The following is a 22333-nucleotide window of genomic DNA, read 5'->3' as shown; positions in this document are numbered from 1 at the left end:
GGCGGACATCTTCCTTGGTGGCCAGACCACACCCCCTGCATGACAATTTAAGTTTCCTTAAATATGCTTTACTTGAAAATGATACTCTTGTAGCTTAGCGATGAGTCTTACTAATCTTGAAGAAGCCTTTCCATTTCCTCTGGCACAACCGTCCATCATATATATTAAGGGTTTATGGTCAGTAATGATTTCAAATTATTTACCCCATAAATATGTTTTAAACCTTTCGACAGCCAAAACACAAGCTTAATTCTGCTATAAAATAGCTCTGCATTTTATGTTGTCCTCAAATGAAACTAATACTAAAATCTTCATTGCCTTTTTATTTTTACTAAAGACAGCACCAATGCCTACAGCACTGGCGTCAACTGTAATGATATTTTTCTTGTTTCCATCATAAGGAAATAATGTGGGTGCATCTACACTAGATTTCTGATAACTTCAAATGAACAACTCTGCTCTTCTTCCCACACATCTTTCCCCCTAGAGTAGAAATGTTTGTAATGATTCCACTTTGTCAGCATACCCCTCAATAAACTATGAATAATATTCACTCAGCCCCATGAAGTACTGTAAAGTTTCTATGTCATTTGGTTTAGGTGCTTCTCTGATTGCTTTTACTAAATCATCTTTAGGTTTAATTCCCTCTGCTGTAAGTTGATACCCTAAATATTCTATTCTATTTTGTGCAAACGTACTTTTTGTTACAGTCATTCCTTTTTCTTTGAGAATAGTAACAACTCCTTTTATGTCTTTACAAATTATGTCCATCAACTTTTGGAAGACGCTTGCAGCAGAGGTGAGTTCAAAGGGTAATCTCATATACCTGTAAGCTCCGAATGAAGTCACGAAGGTAGTGAGATCTTTAGGTTCCTCTGCCAGCTTAATTTGATGGCATGCAAACTTGAGTTTGATCAAAGAAAACACTTTAGAACCGATTGCGGATACCAAAATCTCCTGTATTTTAGGTAAAGAAGGGCAATCCACAACAGTGTTCTTGCTTAATGATCTCAAGTCAGCACACAACCTGATATCGCCAGACCTTCTTTGGGTTACAATGATGGCAGAAACCCACTCAGAAGAATCAGTTTCCTCTATGACTTCTTCTTCACAAAGTTTTTTAAATACATTCTTGTGTTCCTTTCACACTGACAATGAAACTGGCCTCCCTTTGTGCGTGATGGGAATCGCACTTTCTTTTAACTTGATCTTATGTTTGAAACCCTTAACATATCCAACGTGCTCATCAAAAACTTCTTTAATATTGTTTAACGCTGCTTCAAAAGTTAGTTGCTTGTTATTAATACTTGCATAATCAACATGACTCTCATCCAAAACTATTGGTTCGTCAGACCCTGGTTTTAATATAACACCCAGTTTGGCTAAGGCTTTCCAACCTACAATATTACGTCCTTTCTTTGCTACAAATATTTTATAAATATGTTTCTTCCCTTAAAATGTATTGAGTCATCAAAGTAACCTACTATTTCTAGTTCGAAATCTCCATAGGCCTTGAGATTAACATCAGATTCTTTTAAATTACAATTTTGCCAAACATTTTCAGATTTTATAGTAATCAGTGATCCAGAGTCTGCCATAATTTTTAACTCTACTTCACCAACTAATGCGCTACCTAAAGGTGATCTGATCCTACTTTCAGGTGCATCAATTGAAAGGACTATGTTAGAGCAAATTTCTTTGTCAGACTCTTCCACAGAATTAACATTTACTTTGCTTCTAAAGTTGCTTTTTGAATTTCTACAAGACGAAGCAGAATGTCCAATTGTTTGACACTTTACATAATTTTTTCCTATGGCTGGACACCCCTGAAAGTGTGCCACACATTTTTTCATCCCACAACTGTAGCATAAGCATGCCGTACCTAAAATACTCTTGTCTCCGTTCTTCTTTGTACTAAACGTCTGTTCATATCTCTTCTTATCCTGTAAGGCAGAGACATTAGTGGCATTCATACTTTTTTTAGATATTTCAATAGACAACAATAAAGAGCACTCAATCCCTTTGGCAATGTCTATTACTTCCTGCAAGGTGGGATTTCTAAAGTAAGTAAACGTTCTTGAATTTTTTTAGAATAAAAATTAAAAACAAACTGGTCTTTTATATATGTGCCCACCATTTCATTTTATTCACATTTAGTGACAAGTACACTTAAAGCTGCAATGTACTCTTCAATATTCTCTCCTTCCATTTGTGTGTGCATGCCACAAAAAAGCAATAAATGCAACAATACAAAGAACATTTTTACAAGAAAAAAAGAAAGAAGCACATTACAAAGTCTCAATTTCTGTACAAAAGGCCAATACGGGTTACAAGAATCGATAATACATACAATGCAAGAAAAAAGCCCCTCAATAAATATCTAAAAAACATTTTAAAAAGTTAAAAACATTAAAAGAGAACATCTCGTTAGGAGGGTTATAGAGAGCATGTAAAAAAGCATTAGCAGTAAAAATACTCAATTTCAAGCAAGTGTGGCATAACCATTTGCGACGGAAAAGGAACAGGGAGGGACAGATAAATATAACATGTGTCAAATCTTGTTTAGGGAAGTTGCAAAAGTTACAAGCTGCCGAAGTACCATACCACTTGGCCAAAAGTGTATTTAAAGGCAAGAGATCCTGTCTCAGCAGAAACCAGAATCTCCGGACACCGTGGGATAGGTTCCAAGATATGTAGGGTTGCCTATATTTGATTACACAAGATGCGATAAATAGAGTGACTCCCTTCCTAGATTCAATATACTCCCTATCTAATCGGAAACTAAGTGCCCATGAGGCCCGTTTCAAAACTAATTTTAATTGGCCCTGGGAAAGTGAAAAAAGGGAGGTCTCATCTAATTTCAGAAGCATCACTGCCCTTCTGAAATTTTTTACAAGAAGGGAGAATTCGTTAAAGGACCCCAATAGTTCGTCTTTCATTAGGCATCTTAATGTCCCCACTTCCCCCTTAGCCAAACAGGCAACCCAATGCACCAACCCCGCTAGGCCCTGGACCCAACTACTACGAGCTCCAAACTCCAATCTGAAGGCGGCAGATGTACATGAATTATTAGTAGTGGTTAGATTCCGGAAAATCTTCCCCTCTGCCAACTGCAAAAAACCCCATTGCCCCAAATCCACTATTTCGAGTCCATAAAGTAAAGTGGACGGGATCTTAGCACGAAATACCTCTAATAGGAAGGAGAAATGGCGCCTCCCCGTGGCTGAATAAAGGGCTTGTAAACTTTTGCCTTGGGCCACTGCCTTCAGCATGTTATTATCAATATGGGGTTTCTCACTGGAGTTATTAGTTATTACTTTCCCCAAGAATACATAACTATTTACAACTTCCAACTTGAGTCCCCCTACTGTCCATCCAAATTTCACAAATTTAGGTTTTTTATTGCCAGCTATACACATTATTTTGCTTTTAGAAATATTTATTTTGAGAAAGTAAGATTCAGCAAATAGATGGAGGGTGTGCAGGCGGTTGTTTAAGCCTTTAGGCGTTAGATCCAACAATAAGATATCATCGGCGTAAAGTAAACTAGAAATCGCGACACCTCCCAGCGTAGGAGCTATTCCTTCGCAGGCAGCCAGTGTCATAGGGAGATTCGAGATATATAAAGAAAAAAGAATAGGGGCTACCAAACAACCCTGCTTAAGACCATTAACAGAGTAAATGACCCTAGATAGCCCTCTTTCTCCCCCCAAAAGGACCTTACACCAAGTATCTGTGTGAAGTGCGCGCACCAACTCCAACAAAATAAAGGGCATACCCAGCGCAGACAGCTTCCTCCATAACAGCGGTCGATCTATCTTATCGAACGCCATGGAGAAATCAATGAACGCTGCGTACACTTTACCGCCGCGGACCCTCACGTATTTGTCTGTGATTATCTGTAATGCCGTGAGATTATCAAGAGTAACATGACTCTTACGGAAGCCTGTCTGTTCAAGGGGCAATATGTTACTGTTAGCTACCCACTAATTTTTTGAGTACAGCAGGCATTTAGTAAAGACCTTACCAATTGCGTCAAGAAGGGCGATTAGGCGATAGTTTTGAGGAACATTCCTATCGCCCTTCTTGTACAGCAGCACCAAAATGCTACCCTTCCAAGACGGCAGGACTGTTTTGCTCATGAAGCAGTACCTAAATATCGGAAACAGGATCTTGCTCCAAGAGCTGGGATCCTGCTTTAGAACCAAAACAGGGAGCTCATCTGGGCCCATTGCACCAGAGGAGCGTAATTCTATTATAGCCCATTCGATAACCCTCTCAGAGGGAGGATCTATGAGGGAGCTATCTTCTTTACAGTCCCAAGAGGCATTTATACAGCCATTACTCGCATAGAGGTTAGAAATAAAATTAATCCAAATGGCTTCAGCAATGGGAATTGGAGAAGGAGAAGACCTTGTTCCGCAGCCCTCACTAAGGACCAGAACAACCTTGCTTGCCCGCGCACTGCGGCCTCACGCAAGCTAACCCATATTTGTCCTCTTTGTCCTTTTTTATTTTCATTTTAACCCTATGCCTCCTTCTTCTCAGAAGGGTTATTTTATTGTTTCTATCGAGGGATCTGCATAGATATTTCTCCCTAACTAGTTTATTTATTTCCCTATTGAGACACAAAATAGAACTAGGAATTATTTTCCTCCTTTTTTGTCGAGAGGGTTTTCTAGCAACAGACGTTACCACCTTCAAAAACTCTTCAAAAAGGGGTAAAGACGAGCTATCCTCATTTTGTAAGGCATTTAGTTTATTCTCTATAATAGGTTCTAGGCCCATAATAGCCGTGGAATTCCAAAAGCATCTTCCAGTCTTGTTGGGAAAATTAACAAAATCACCGTTAAGAGTCCAGGGATCAGTGATGGGCGGATTTATTAGCACAGATACCGATATCACATTATGATCACTCAGTGTAGTCTGCAAAATTGATAGGTCATTTAAAATATAAAAACTATTCATATCTATAATCACGTAATCTAAAATAGACCCACCATAAATGGATCTATGTGTACAATTAGCTGGAAAATCAGAGGAAAATCTTCCATTTACTATAATCCACTCCATCTCAAAGAGTTCAGTTAAAAACAGTTTCCCTCTCTTATTTGTTTTAATCTTATCCGGAAAAACGTCCCGGGGGATATGGAAAGATTCCTCTTTCAAATTATTTCGGAAAAGTTCCAAACTTAAGTTTGAGACATGACAGTTGAAATCTCCCACTAGTATTACATGGGGAACAGGAATTTTGTCCATAATTTTCTTTATATAGACAAAAACCTGTTTTAGAATGATATCGAAACTAGCTTCCGGGGGGATATAGCAGTTAATAATTACTAAAGCTTTCAAGTTCTCAACATTGTCCGCACTAAACAATGTTACTGCTTGAAATAGCTTACCTGAATCCAGATGGTGTGAAAAGTTCCACCTTATTTGATTTGAGAGTAAGCAAGCAATACCCCCTTTAGCATGACCTCTCTTTGATGGTGAGGCTCCCCCCTCTAAGCAGAAGTAATCCTTTACTACAGGCATTCTATCTACACACCACGTTTCTTGTAAACAAATTACAGGGGCCTTCAATACGGAAAGATTTAAACCAGCAGTGGTCCATGAAATTATTTTCAGTCCACTGCTAAAGATGTGAAAATAATTTGGGGTGACAAGTGGATTGACTGGCCAGGACACCGGGCAACAAATTCCATTGGCAGTTTTCCTCATCCGTAGTCCTATTAGTGACCACAGAGATAGGAATTCTATGTGTCACTTGGCGGATACTTGTAGTTAAACTTATCTTTAAATCCTCAAAGCCTTGGGCAAACCCACTTGATCCAGATGAGAACGGGAAGGAATTTTTGACTAAATAGTCCTCTTTCCTATTTAATACAAATGGCATAACATCAATCCCCCTACATTGGAAGTTCTCAGCCTGATGGAGGATAAGGTTTACAATTTGTTTGGAATAGAATTTAACCCTAATATACATCCCATCCTCACCTTTCAAGATCAAAACCAAATCAATATCATTAGAATGTAATAATTTTAATCCCTCAAGCTCCCCAAAACATTTGAGTAACATAGATCTATTTAATATTAGACCAGAATCAAATAGGGGGAAAAATCCAATATGAGAGTATCGACCCCTTCTTTATTAGGGATTACATTCGAGTTTTTTAACTCTCCGTCATCAACCAAGAGAGGTAGGGCCTCTGGATTAAGAGGGGTTAGTATAGGAGTTATAGCTATCATCCTATCTTCCCCAGGTGCTGGATTCAAAGCCCTACCAGGAACTCCAACACAACTTTCAGGTGCAGATACCCCTCCCTCAGGGACAGGGTTCACACCCTCCAAAGAAAAAACTTCCTTTACTGAACTATTTTGTCCCCGAACTGTAGGACCGACCAAGTCAGCAGGCAACTTTGCGGGAGAAGTATTTTCAAAATCCTTTGAGGGAGAGTTCTCCAAACATCCAAAGACAACTCTTCTCTGTCTTTTTTGCTTGTGTCTACGGACAGGTTTCCTCTTTTTCCCTCTGATAATTTAAGACTTTCCTTTTTTGTTTTCCTCCATTTTAACATTTTCCTCGGGTAGGAAGATTGGAAAAAGTTCTTTATTTGTATTAATACCATTCAAACCCTCATTTGCCTCAAGCTCTTCAATTTTTAAATCATTATCAATGGCATTGTTGTAGGCTGATGGTAATGGAATGGGGGACAAGTCTGCATTTGCCCTGATAAAACATTAACATCAGCAGCCACTGTTAATATATTTCCAACGTAGGGTTGGGATTTAGGCAAATTCGCTACAACTAGAGGGACCTTAGGAGAGGAGAGCGTAATAGGGCGTACTTGCGGAGCCAAACTACAGACCTTCTCCACATTTTTATTCACAAGGGCCGTCAAAATCTGTGTAACTGACTCCAGTATGCAATCCGAACTACCGACAAATCTACCCAGTAATGACAGAATGGAGGACAACAAGTGTTCAAGGGCAAGCATTGACTCAGAAATTGGTCTATCCTGCCGATCAGGTTTAATTAGATCAATGCCGGATAGCTCCAACTCGGGACTGTAATGTGTAATGTGTTTGTATAGCCACAAAAATATCATGACTTCTACTTTCTGTGTTCCGTCTCTTGAAACACAACTACATAATGTGCTTTTCTAACTCGTGTTTAATTAACAAGGGAACCAAATTGTAATGGTGAGGGTACTTGGGTAGTAGTACGTTACAATCACAAAATAGTCCCTGATAGAGGAGATTCACACAGAAATCAGGGCTATCTTAAAGCTGTATAGCCGGACAGAAAATGTTATAATGTATCAAATCACATAAAACACAACAATAATGTGGGACAAACCCTGCGTCCAACACAACATATATAAATACACAAATGAACAGAAATTCACAAATTCAGAAAAAGGCTCAGGAAGGGCAAAAAATACTTGTAACTTGTATAAAGAAATGCAGCAAGAAACAATATGGAGAGACACCGTTACACATCAGTAATTAATTAAATTGCTTTACAGTGCCTATAAGGTCGATGACGTTTCGATTCCATAGAAACAATATTGGGATCATCGTCAGGACATAAAAAAACATTCCTTAGGGAATTTCAGCCAAGCGTAATTGCATGGAGCAAGCAATGAGGCAATTGCGATAATGCCAGGAAGGGATTACTGAGGGTGCACGGAGGTATGTTAGATCACTCCAGCATTATGTGCTTTTCTAACTCATGTGCACCTGCTTTCCAGCATTATGTGCTTTTCTAACTCATGTGCACCTGCCTCCCAGCATTATGTGCTTTTATAACTCATGTGCACCTGCCTTCCTGCATTATGTGCTTTTCTAACTCATGTGATCGTGTCTTCTAGCATTATGTGTTTTTCTAACTCACATGCACCTGCCTTTCAGCATTATGTGCTTTTCTAACTCATGTGCACCTGGCTTCCAGCATTATGTGGTTTTCTAATTCACGTGCACCTGCCTTCTAGCATTATGTGCTTTTCTAACTCATGTGAACTTGCCTTCCAGCATTATGTGCTTTTCTAACTCATGTGCACTTGCCTTCCAGCATTATGTGCTTTTCTATTTCATGTGCACCGGTCTTCCAGCATAGTTTTCCAAACAAACGCAAAATGCATCATACAAAAGAATATCGGCCAGATTCATGAAAGACCCGTTTTGCGAGTCTGAAATAGCGATTCATAAGGAATTCGCAAAACGGGATTCATGTAGGAATCGCAAAATTAAATGCGTTTCCTACAGATTCCTTATTTGCGATTAGCAAATTGCTAATCGCAAATAAGGAATAACTCCCCATTCATTCCTGTGGGCCAAAAGGACCATAGGAATGAATGGGGAGTATTCCTTATTTGCGATTAGCAATTTGCTAATCGCAAATAAGATAGCGATTTGAAGGGTGCCAGGGGTGTCCAAAGGACACCCTGTAGCACCCCTTAAATGCACATTTCAACAGGTGTTTCACACACACATGTCCTAAGGACATGTGTGTGTGTAACATGCAACTTAGAAAAATGCTTTTAAAAGCATTTTTCTAAGTTTTCGCTATTTACCACGAGGTTTGACCTCGCGGTAAATAGCGGCCGAAATTTGCGAAATCGCAATTTTAAAATGTTTCAAGAACAGCATTTAAGGAATCTCTAATAGAGATTCCTTAAATGCTATTCCTCGCAAATTTGCGAGTTTCTAAATAGCGATTTTTGCATTTGGGATGATGAATCCCAAATGCAAAAATTGCACTCGCAAAGGGCCAGATTCTCAGAATCTGGCCCTTTGCGAGCGCAAATATGATTGATGAATCAGGCTGTATGTCTATCCAATGAGCTTCCCTGAGATGAAACTGATCAACCTATAGTTCATGGTTTATTTAGTGCATGTTACAACTTAAGGTTGATCTTCCACTTACCATATGCCTTATCCCTTACAACATCCAGAGGTCGGAGGACGCCCTTACAGGCTGGAGCCATTGCAGGTCTTAAAAATGGCAGGAGAGTGATATACAAGAGCCCTCATCACCTACCTTGCGCCTACGTTGTGAGGAGTATCACCTGTCTTTGAAGCTTGGATCCGGTCGGTGTTTTATTGTTGTTTTGGCTCTTTAGGGAATCTGCCCTTCAGTCTTTGACACTCATGTGTCCCATGGGACGGGGGCAAGTGTTAATTGGTGATTAACTAGATTGCCAATTACTTAAAGAGCATGTTTGCATCTGATTGCTGTCTTAACAACATTATTTCCTCCACAGAATTCTATTTAAAAAAAGAAGGGCGTTTCTGATTTTTTTTCTGTTTAATTTGGTTATACATTCTGTTATGAAGTATATCTGGCATGCCTCTTGTATTTGCTTGTTTAATACTCTAGCTGTGAAACCTTTTTAGGTAAAAAAAAATGATGATCCAATTCCTTATATCTCGCTGCATGGCTACACAGCCATCTTAGTCCATTTGGTCAAATAGCAAGGTCTATGAATCCAATGTGTGAAATATTGGCACTGGAGGCCATCACAACCAATAAGTAGGATCTATTGCAAATCAATCACCTATATCACATCCCCCCACATTGGAGATGACAAGCGAAGGTCATAGAACCTAATTGCCGACCCTAAAAGCAACATGGCATTGCTGTTCGCTGTGACTTGCAGAAATAAACACAGAAAATATTATTGGACAATCAGATTGTTTGTGCAAGTCCGTGTGTAATGACTTGCATTTTTGTCACTTTATTATCATCATTCAGCTGCATTTCGTAAAATATTTTAAATATCAAAATATATTGAATATTGAAGTTATCATCTACTAGTTCATGTCAGCAAGTGAACCGATTACTTAACCTTAATCACATTATCAACATCGCCCTAAACTCTATACTAAGGATGAAAAGATTTTGGAGAATTTATATTTTTACCCCAGCGAATGGTTTCTGAACTGTAAATCCAAGCCACATACTATTAAAAGAAACAAGGTAGGACTGCATACTCTGTGTATGATAGAATTGACATGAGCCGATCACCATGAAATATCCCTTGGCCATCAAAGCAGCATTGCTTTCTTTAAGTTCTGCTAAGCTGAGAAAAAAAACAGGCATGTCAATAATCTTCTCATCAGAGTAGTTCACGAGGATGGACCAGCAAGCTATAGTGGTCAATATGCAAGACCAAATTAAACCATGTTTAATCCTCCTATTTGTTCCTATAGATGAATGTATATTAATCAAGTGAAATGTGTAATAAAACTCAATTCTAATATTTGTGTTGGACATGGCCCTCTCTGCATGGTCACTCCCAAACATTTTGCCTTCAACCTCCTACGATTTGTTGGTTTTAGGACTCTACTACTTCTAACCAGTGACGAAGTGCTTGTGCTCTCTCCTTTAAACATGACAAATTGGCTTACACTGAATTGCCATATTTAATTTTCCTATTAAAGTAGTATGCCATATACCCAGGGGTGCTAAATTGCATGCTGCTAGTTGGCCTGTAGTACTCATTGTGACAGAGCCCGGGTAATATAAACCATTTGCCATGCTTAAATTTCCCTTTTAAATTCACATGTCACCCCTATCGTAGGCCTTAAAAGGCCAATACAGCAGGGTGCATCATATTAAAACAGTTGGACATGTACTTTTAACTTTTACCTATCTTGGTAGTGAAAAAAATCCTAAATTCTTTTTCTGCTAAGGTAGGCATATCTCTCTATTGGAGAGCACTGACTTATCTTATTACATTTAATAAGAGAAAACGTTTGGTTGGGAGCAGGTGGAAATTTCATGTTTGGTATCAGAGGAATTCTAAATGAAAATGCGTTTTAATGGTAAAGTTTGAATTTAAGTCTCAATTCTAAAAATGTTACTTTTAAAAACTGACATTTTCTTTGGTCCTAGCCATTGGGTGTCTTCGGTCTAGTTCCTGGGTCACAAGACTAGGTGACGTTGGGAGTTGTCCTTTGCGCATTTCTCCCAGGAAGTAGAAATCTTTCACATTTGGGCTTCAAAGATTCTTCCTCAGCTCACACACAAAGGACTTCACACTAGCCTGCTATGCCTGCAGGCAGAGTGGGCAAGGGCACGGAGGCACGAAATTCCAGACAATTCTGAAGGGGAAACTCCAGAAGTTTTTTCCACTTTAAAGTGGCAAGAAAGTATAAAAAGAGGACCCTCAGACACACATCTCAGTGCACTTCGATGGATACTAGAGCCTAAGGGGTTTCTTAGTGATAAGAGAGACTGGACCTCCTCCCTTTATCCCAGGCTAAGTTACTTGAGGGATCATCTGACTGACATCCTGTTATGAGCTATAGGATCACAAGAAGCTACAGAGGCCTCCCTGTATCTTGCCAGCTGATATGCTAACTAGAATTGCAACTGAACGTGCCTGAGCTTTTCTGACCTCTCCTATAGTGAGCCCCTGAGCCCCAAGCGTTGCCTTCCAAGTGCTTCAAACCTTGGCTGCTATTAGAAAACGACCCTCTGAACCTAAGATTGGAAATCCTGAAATGTTGGGCTCATCACGGTCAAGAATGGGCCACTGTGCCAGGATCTTGCCGACCATGCTCATTGCCAACACAAAGCTCCAGGTAAACACAACTCGTCCTGCTACAGTGACCGCAAGCAACTGCCGGCGATGCAAGATGTACACTTCTCAGTACAGTATTGAGAGCCCATTTTTGACCACCAACATGGATCAGTATGAGTGGGGGCTAACGAAGCACAATGGTCTCAATGGCAGAGTCTCAAAACCCCAAACATTTATAATGGAGACCCTCAACCACATGTTCACATTCTGTGATGTATATAATCTCCACTAAGTGTGGTTTGGTGAAAAGCATTAACATAGGGTCTGCCACATGAGTATCCTGTTCTACATGTGACATCAAAACCTCCACCAGGATCCGGATGTCGAAAATGGTGAATAAGTTAAATAAGTTAAAGTTATCTCCTATTGTATAGGTGAATTGTTATTTATGGAAGAAAAGATAAATGGCATTGACATCATTGTGATTCATTCTCCCCTCACCGATTTAGAAATGTTCCAACATGAATCTCTAGCAACATCCATACACGGAACCAAAAGGATCTTGCAGCCACAGCCGCGACTGTCTGTAGTGCCTTGCCTGTTCTGCCTGCCGCGTAGACGACCATCTGTGACTTTCTCACTGCTCTTCTAGGCCTCCTCCACCGCAACACTTTTAGCTGAACTTTAGAAGGTAACCTTTTTAGCTGGACTGATTTGGTCCATATTCAGCCTGTGTTCCATCGCGGTCAGCCTAAACATGGTCTTGTAATATTGCAAGTGGTTCTTTGTGCTTTTAGGCTTCATACATACCTGAAATCTTTGTGTTGAACTTTCACTTTAATACTGTTTGGGTGCTGCATAGAATCTTTCCAGAATTCCTCTAAGTTAAGCCAAGACCGCTTTTGTGCCAAGCTACCAGAGAGTTGAGCACAGGCTAATTCAGGGACTTTGATGGTTCACTCTGACAAGGATTGTGCTGGTGCTTGAGGAAGCCTCACCACCCCCCTCAACTAAAAGACCCGATTTTCACAATGTTACTAAAAGCAATTGAAAAAGTATGGCATGCTCACAGTCAATGCAAGACCTTCTCTGTAAAATGTCACGACATGGACTAAACAGGTATGCCACAGTTATCAAGGAAGGTGGGTAATAGCTCTAGAGTTACACTGACTAATATTGGCTTGTTGGCAGTATTTATTGCTTACCCTTTGAGGGCAATACCCCCTATAACTAAGAAATATATTTAAGTAAGCAATGATCAATAATTATAATAATAAACATGTGGTTTGATATTCCTTAATTAAAATAGTGGTCAGAGATTACATACTAATCATCACATAGGTTTATTTTAATGAAGGTAAAAACAAATGAAAGCCACTATTTAATTGCGAGGCAGCAGAGAACCTAGAACAGCCAACATGTGTTTCACCCCTCAATGGCACGCAGGCCTGGGGGTTTTCAAGGTGAAAATTGTTGGTACATCAGAAATAGTAATATTGGTCTCACATTGAGTGTAGGTATTTCGTATTAGTCAGTCCTTGTGGTCCTATTTGTATCTTCAGGAAGTAGATATTTGTACTTGTTTGTACTTGTTTATTAGCGAAGTGACCTGCACAATGCTTTTGAGAGTGTGAAATATCTTAATGCATTTATCTAGCTTTCAAAATTTGCCTATACCTCTTTTAAGTTGGAAGGACTTGGCTTAACTGAGAGGATGATCTTTTCCTCACAGAATTCAGAAAACCATGTCCCTGTCAGGAACCCTAGTTTACCATTTCTAAAAAAACCTCCTCTCAGTAGGTGAATGCACACATTAATGCAATTAATCCTTTTTATTTAGCATATGCAAATGCTGTGGCACACAGAGAACCATTGCAATAGATAAGGTGGGCAGCTCAATGATTCCATGGCTGACGCTCTAAAAAAGGGACCTGCATAGTGGGGTTCAAAACTGAAACAGAAGTGGAAAACAGTAAAAAAAAGGTAAATTCTCACCTCATTTCCATTGATTCTGCCAACTCAAAGTAGGAGGTTGTCCCGACAAGGTTTCCTCGACAGAAAATCACACTACGATTAGGTCAGTGGTCATCTTGGATGGACACCGGCCAACAGCAGCTTTTGCTTATGACGCCATTAAAGCGGGTGAGAATTCTTGACAGAGACTGCGGGAATCTGGCTGCCTTTCATCAATCGACCCCATAACATCTAATTTATATGGGCAGACCGCCCAATATGTAGGCAGTGGAGCCATCAAAAAAGTGACGACTGGACCATTACCACCACAATCTAAATTAGGCCCTAAGCTTTGATACTGAAAAAAGGTTTAACCTACCGTTTTTCCCTTGAGCATTTTAAGAAAATATTAAGAAAACCAGAATAGCTTACTTTGCAAAACAAATAAATGTTTAGCAAAATACTACTAGAGCAACATTTAACATTTTTAAAGTCTTTTTCAATCCTGAGGCGTGCAAACAGACCATCCAAACCCCCCACTTGCTTGCAGATGATGTATCCATATTTTTCCATACTAAAGTGGAAGAAATCCATGAGAACGTCAAACAGGCTCCTGTTCTTCCTTTGCTGAGGCCCCTCTTTTACTCCCTGTATGAAAAAGAAGGACCATCGCTTGATTCCCTTAAAGAAATGTCATGTTCCGGCCCACACTGATTCACTGTTGATACAGGCAGCCTGGACAAATTAGACTTGCTTGTATTTGATATCTGCCTCCTGGTTGATGGCCACTGTTATAGCTCCTACTGTATAGGCTTGCAAGTAATATCTGTAGCCGCCAGCCCATGTGGTAGTAGGTTGAAGGCTGTGTACAACTAATGAGTCACCTTTCAAAAGTCTCACAAAATAGATTTGTTCCATAAAGAAATTTTGTTAGCAAAATCAGAATACATAATTTACAAAGTGAAGTGCGGTTCACCATCTTGATCTGTGTCCTTAGATACTATCCAACACAGCAACTGCAATTAACCCCCAGATGTATGCCCTTTTTTAATCTTTCTTTAGAATGAGGTGAAGCGCCTCCTATCTGGGAACTTACCCTTTTAACAAAATCTAAAGCTGATCTTCTCACTCTGACTAATTATAGATCACTCTCTCTCCTTAGGGAAAATGTTGGGATCTTTGGTGAACTGCCAAATAACCAACTATGTTGAATGGAATAAAAGTCACAAACCCTCTCAATCTGGGTTCCGGGAAGGATTCAAAATGAAATCCACTCTTCTAGAGATCAAAAAATACATTAGAATGAACCTAGACCTCGGTTGAAAGGCAGTGGTCATTTTAATAGATCTTTCTACTGCATTCGATACCGTATCTCATTATATCCTAACTGAGATTGGATAGGAATAAGGGCAGGTTCCTAGAATGGCTCTGTTCCTAGTTATCTGGAAGACAATAAGCTGTATATATATCCTCAATCACTTCTCAGTTCAGACCCATAAGTTGTGGTGTCCCCTAGGGCTCAGTTCTGAGACCTACTATATTTAACATATATATGGCCCCAGGGGCTTTGGTTGTGCATCAGTGGGGGCAAGCACCAACCCTTTCATCAATTGCACTCCAACACTCGCTTTAGTATAGAGTGATATTAGCGGATCCAAGACATGCATGAGGGACAATTTATAGGAAGTTCCCCCCTTTCTAGCAGCAACGTGTCACCCATGGTGTAGTGGTGGAGAGAGGGACAGCGTCTCATGTACAAATCAGTGTATAGCCACCCAACGTGTTTCCATGTGTGCTGCATGCTGCAGCACAGATTAAAGTGTGAGTAGGGCTGTCCCAGTATTGCTCCTGTGCAGTAAGGTAACCGTCTTGCACATTAACAAGCCCCCCTAAACACAGACACACTTGAACTCTTGTGCAAGAGTGCCTGTGTTAGCGATGACTTGATGAACTGCACACAGTTGCTGTGGGACACACAGGGCTGCACATGAACATTGTACTTATGATGCAGCACTGTGTCACACGAGAGGATGAGGTTGGGGCTCCACACCAAGGGCTAATGCCTCCCTCCGCCAATTCCTTGTACATGTCATCCAGTTAGGGAATGTCATGGCAACATAATTTGACACAGTCAGTCTAATTTGGTTGTGGCAGTACACATCCCATGCCATGCACTGTCACGTCATTCTCCCCAGTATGTAGTCAGTGATCCAGGATTCAACATTTAGTTGTCCAGGTCACTCTCTGACTTTGCATAGTTACGCTAGAGTGTAGGCTCCCATTTTTATGTGGCATTGTATTATAAATTCGAATGGAGAACATTGACATAGTCTAAAGGATTCACAATTTCCCATTGTTCACATTTTACAGACAGCATGATGCCAGCTGAGTCACACGCCTTCCAGGTGATGAAGGAGCGGTACCTACACATTAAGAAGGTCGTATAGGGGTACTGCAACATGGCGCAGAGGTACTAGGAGGACCTGGCAGCTGGTACATGGAAATCGGTGGCCGAGGTGGCAACACGTGGCAGTTGCAGTGGCACACAGGCCATCCCAGGCCCCTCAGGAGTAAGTGGTGAGTAAGTGGTGAGTCCCAGCGTGGACAGTCAGTGTTCCCCCTCAGTACAACAACCCACAGACTTTTACTGTCTGGGACACTAGGCTCATTATGGACAATAACATGCTGCTGGCCGAGATGAGGCGCGAAATGACTGAGCAGACAAGGCACCTTCAGGGCATAAAAACACCTTGGACTACCATTATCTCTGGAAATGGTGTGCCCCATTCCCCTCTTCTCCCTTCCACTAATGTTTTAGCTTGTAATTTAGGTAGTGGTAGGTATGTATTTTAAGTGTTAGGTAGTGTAGTTTTACTGTAGGTATAGTTAGTGTTAGATTTTAAGGTAGTTTTTTATTTTTATCACTGTATAGTATTTGGGGATAAGTTTCCTTTTCCTTTGGGTGGGGGGTTGATGTCTTTTTGTAGAAAAAAAATGAAAAAAATATTTCTTTGTGTAGGTTAAATGTGTAGTTAGTTTATGTATAGCTTAGATGTCTTTGTCCTGTCTCGTGATGTGGCTTAAGGGTGGGAGGGGGGTTGCTGTCTTAGATGTGTTTTGCGTGTTTAGGGTTAGTTAGGGTAGATAGTTTTGGTATTTTTTCTCTTAATTCTTGTTAGTTTATTTTAGTTTAGTAGTAGTTATGATTATAGTTAGTTTAAGGGAGCTACATTTTAAAATGTTATAATAAATGGTTACTAGTTTGGATTTCTGCCTGCACGTATGGCAGGGGTGATGTGGTGGAGTGTGTCTTATTACCTTGTATGCATCTCTTATCATCAATGGACTCTACGAAAAATGTGTAAGTGTGGTCATGACATGTTACTTAGCAGGATGGATTGTGTCAGGATACCCTAGATGTGAGCACAGTAAACTTGCATGGATAACAGGGTGGCAAGTAGGATTTACAGTATAGTCTAGGGGCAGTCGTTTGGAAAGCTATACAACTTAAGTGTGACTCACGGAGTTGGCCAGCACATTGTTGCATATTTGCAACACAAGGTAGGGACATGGCATTTAGAGGAAATTGTAGTAGCTACTGTTATCCATCATGGAGATGGATGTAAGCGGAGGGAATCACAGATTGCGTCATAGTCCTGCATCTCACATGCTCCTTGCGCAGAGCACATCTACATTGCACACACCTTGGCACACTTGCTACGTAGTGCAAGTGTGGCAGATTAAATTGAATTACATGTTTCTGTGCATGGAGGCAGAACCTCGAGCAATGCCAGTAGGAGTCTTTCTGTGGGTCCATTGAGAACTGCATATGGCAGAACTTTGGGCCTGATTCACGTCAGTCATCTGAGAGTAAGTCATGAGATTACGTTCTCCGATTTTCACAACTGGCATTGAGGAGTAGTGCAGTTAGATGTACTGACTTCACTTCTCCTAAATCCCTCTTGTGAATCACAGAAGTTGGTAGGTCATTATTTTGTCACTGTTATAGTTTTTGTGTGTGCACACAGTTCTGCTGCACACAAGAGGGGAAATGTTGCATTGCTCCCTCTTGAACCAGTTTCATGACACATTTTTCCAGCTGTTACCTTTTGGCTCATAGTGATGCCACCCTTGAAATGGTGGCACTGCTACTGACTATATGGTCAGTGCAGTGTACCATACATCCCTGTCACATTGCCATACCCGCTCTCAGTGGGGCTCCAAAGTCAGTAAGCATTGTTCACCCACAGGAAGGGGCTGAGTGACGCATTACACTTTGTGGTGGGTCCCTATTGCAAACTCTACTTCACTGAGGAAGGCATTGTGGTTAAATTAGTGGCTGGTAGACATGTGCCCTTGCGTATCTTCATCAATGTGTATATGGTGAGCACCATCTTGGGATGTGAAATGCAATGTGCACCTTCACAACAGGTTTTGTCCACCCTGTACAGTGTAAGTAGATATGCCAGGAGATTTTCTTTCAGTAAAAGGGTGAAAATACTTGTGGCCTTCAACAGACTTTGCCCTTTTTAAACACATTCCTATTTCCTTCATGGATGTGGGGCTAAGTTGGGATATTGCTAGATTGGTGTGTTGGAGCAATGGCGGCAAAGCTGGTCCACCTGGTTCTCTCACTGCCTTACAGTAAAACATGTACATTTGTATTATTTCCCTGGGTGTACCTTTTGATGGATTCCCTTCTCCTACATTTTGCGAGACTGCTATACTGGATTGGTCATGGACAACAGACATCTGTGTGATTGACAAATGTTTATTCACATGTCTATTGGCATACTTGGAGACTGGACCAGTACTTGGCCATGCAATACCCACATTACAATGATGCCCAGTAGAGGGCCAGACAGAGTCCTTTAGGATGAGAAAGAGTTCAGTCAGCAGTCTGATTGCTGTGTCATTGGTAACCAAACAAAATATGGCAATCCATGTTGAGGTCCAAGGCGAGTGTCACAGAGTGTATTGCCTCAAAAATTCGCTGGTCCTCAGAGCAACTGCTTCACCTCCGTCATGCTACTTGCGTCCCCTTTACCTGCTGTAATACTTCTAACCTAGAAAATACTGCATATTCCTGCTCTCATTGCAACTTTTCTCTTCCTATGGTATCTAAAGCACCGCTACTATCCTCAACTATCAATGATCAGCCACCCACCATCTTAAAGGCCGCATTAGTCAATTGCAGATCTCTTCCAGCCCACGCCCATGACATCTGGCTATCTCTTGACACCCACAATTGGGATTTACTGTTTCTTACTGAAACTTGGATAAAAGACTCCTCCAAACCGGACATTACTCTAGCTACTCCCCCTGGTTATTGTTTCACTGGCATCAATCGAGACAACTCTAAGACCGGAGGGGGTCTTGCGATTATTGCTAAATCCCATCTCAAATGTAACCTCACGAAAATCCCCAATTTGGGCCTCATTGAAGCCGCTCACTTTACAATATTGGACCCCGCTGGTACCATCTGCGCAGGCATACTAGTCTATAACCCCCCTGCTGTTACCTCTTCCTCCCTTACTACTTTGATGCATTCTATCGCTGATTTCTCGCTCAAACACCCCCATTTTACTGTATTAGGAGACTTTAATATTCACATCGATAATCCTTCCTGTACACTAGCATCCTCTCTGTTAGAAACCTTACAAGGACTCACCCTGCCTCAATTAGTGACAGGCCCGACCCATATAGCAGGCCATACACTTGACCTCATTTTTTCTAATCTACCTTCCCTCTTCACCCTCCCCCCCACTCCTTTGACTTGGACCGATCACTTCCTTATTCCTTTTTCTTTCACGGCCCCCACCCCTCCTCCCCCTATCCCCCTTAATCGAGTTAAAGGACGTAAATGGACCAATGTTACTTCTGACTCCTTGGAAGCTCATTTTCATTTTCACATTAATCAGCAAAATGACCTCAATTCAGAAACCTTGAGACTTAATTTGTCTCTCTCCGATGCACTTGACTTGGTTTCCCCTCTAGCTCCTGTCACTTCCTCCAGATCCCGTCCCTCTGCCCCTTGGTTTTCCCCTCTGCTACGTGAGGAAAAGAGCAAGTGTAAGTGGCTGGAACGCAAATGGAGACTCAACTATGATCCTTCAGCCAAATCGGCTTACAAATCTGCCCTGAATAAATTCCACAAACTTAAACGCTCCTCAATGAGAGCTTACTTTTCCAATCTTATTCAGCAGGCGCAGAATTCCTCTAAAACTCTTTTTTCCATTGTGAAAGACTTCGTACACCCCCCTGCTTCGAAATACCTTTGTACTCCCACTCAAGATCTTTGCAATGGATTGTCTGATTTCTTTCAAGAGAAGATAGTTAAACTCTCCTCCTCCTTTGCAGCGACGACTCCTGATCACCCTGATGATTGCCCCTGTCCCCCCTCTTGTTCTCTTAACTCTTTTAGCAAGCTAACTCCAGACCTTGCGTTAGCCTTGCTACGCAATGTTAAGTCTGGTTCCCCTCTGGACCCTGTCCCGGCCAAAGTCATGGGCATTCTTGCCCCTATTCTAGTGAACCCGTTTCTTTCCATCTGGAATGCCTCTTTGTCGCGTGGCCATTTCCCCTCAGTTTGGTAACAGGCCAGGCTTGTCCCCATACTGAAAAAACCCGGTGCCGACCCTCTACTTTTTAGCAACTATCGACCTATTTCGCTCTTGCCTAAACCTGCTAAGATTCTGGAGAAGGTGGTACAGAAACAAGTGGCACTGTACCTAGAGTCAAACCAGTTGCTACATGACTCTCAGTCCGGCTTTAGGTCCGGCTATAGCACTGAGACCGCACTGCTTGAAGTCTCTGAAATCATCAGGGAATCAGTGGATAGGGGCGAGGAGGCCATGCTGGTCCTCCTCGACCTATCCGCTGCTTTTGATACTGTCTCCCATAAAATACTTACCACCCGCCTACAACAGCTAGGGGTCGGTGGGACAGTGCTGGCCTGGATCACTTCTTTCCTGTCTAGTTGCTCTCAAAGGGTTACGATGCACCCTTTTGAATCCGAGGACAAACCCCTCCTGTGCGGAGTGCCCCAGGGCTCTGCTTTAAGCCCTCTACTGTTTAATGCTTATGTGGCTCCTTTGGCCAAGGTAGTTGAGTCCTGGGGTGTCAGGGTGGTCTCCTGTGCTGACGATACTCAGCTTATCTTTTCCTTTCGAGACCATTCTGACTCCCTCTTCTCCAACTTTAGAAGCTGCCTTGGTAACATCTGCACCTGGATGTCAGCTAATCATCTTGCCCTCAACACCGATAAAAGGGAGGTTCTTTTTTTCAGCAAGAAATCCCCCCCTCCTGCAATCCTTTGGTGGCCTACCATCCTGAATCCCCCTCCCACTCCCGTGCAGGCAGCTCGTAACCTTGGCTTCACTTTTGACAACTCCTTGTCTGGAAGTGCTCAAGTCAACAAAGTGGTAGGGTCCTGTTTCTCCAAATTACGTATGATCAGGAAAATCTTCCCCTTCCTCCCTCAATCTTCACGTAAAACTGTGGTTCAGGCTCTTATCACCACCCATCTAGACTATGCTAACAGTCTATATGCTGGTGCCCCCCTCTACCTCATTGACTGCCTGCAAATAGTCCAAAACGCGGCGGCCCGGCTCATTGGTAACATCCCTGCCCGTACCTCAGTCAGAGCCTACCGAGAAGAGCTTCACTGGCTCCCCATTAGAAAACCCTGCAATAAGGTAGCAACCCTCGCTTCATTTATTGAGGTAAAAAAACGAGTTAATACACAGTACGGAATGATACGATTGAGATTTTGTGTAAGTTGTTGGCAGGCCCCATTAGCTGTCAATAATTACAGAGAGCAGTAACTAATCTAACTAATATACAGTATCTGAGGCTGATTTAGTACTGCCATCCCAGCTTAACACTCTATTGCCATGGGGGTTTCCCCAAGACCAGCAAGACATCCAGACGATGTCCATGACTAGCTGGGCATGGCACAAGTTGCAACAAGTAAATGGGACTCAGGTGGTAAAATCTTGCATTGCCACTTGCTGGAAATAGCCAGCTAGGTTCCCATTTTGCATGAGGCTTTATTGAAAAGCACTTTGGCTAAATTTCAAATGTTCACAGTTGGCGACTTGAACCCTGAAGGACACATCTTTTCTTGTACTGGCGAGCCTTGTCATCACACTGCCACTACAATGGACCACTTTGTGCTGCTGAGATTACAGCGGGCACTGCGCGCCACTATGGATAGTTATCCTTTTGAATCACCCACCTTTACAATTTTAACTGGGGTTATTAAGAGTGGGGACGGGAGCCACTTAGTGGCCAGGATGTACAGAGATGTGTTGGCATTGCTTCCGGTTCATGATGCAGGTGTTCAGGCAGCATGGGGGCAAGACCTTGGCTACTCCTTGACGGATGTACAGTGGGGTCGGTGTTGTTCACAAACACGCCTTGTGACCCCTAACCATTGGCACAAGCTGCTTCACTTTAGGTTTCTGTGAAGGATATATATGACCCCGTATAAAATGCATTGCATGGACCCATCTCGCCTGCACGCTTGCCCGCGATGTTGTTCACCGGAAGCCGACTTTGCACACTTGACAAAGACATGCATTAGAATAGAGAAGTACTGGAGATCCATTTTTGGGGAGCCCTCTAAGATGATGGAGGCCGATATTGTGACATCACTGCTTCTGGCATTGTTGGGTTATGTTCACGATCTCCCCAAGTCCAAGCGCCGCTTTGTTGACATAGCGCTCCTTCTTGGGAAGCGTGAAATAGCCCTTAAATGAGCATCCACACAAAGGCCTAAACTTAATGCATGGCTGAATAGGATGACCTATTGTGTAACCACTAGCAACATGTATGCACAGTTTCAG

This window comes from Lissotriton vulgaris, chromosome 1_2 (genome assembly GCF_964263255.1).
Source record: "Lissotriton vulgaris chromosome 1_2, aLisVul1.2, whole genome shotgun sequence".
NCBI lineage: Eukaryota > Metazoa > Chordata > Amphibia > Caudata > Salamandridae > Lissotriton > Lissotriton vulgaris.
This window is presented reverse-complemented; position numbering follows the sequence as displayed.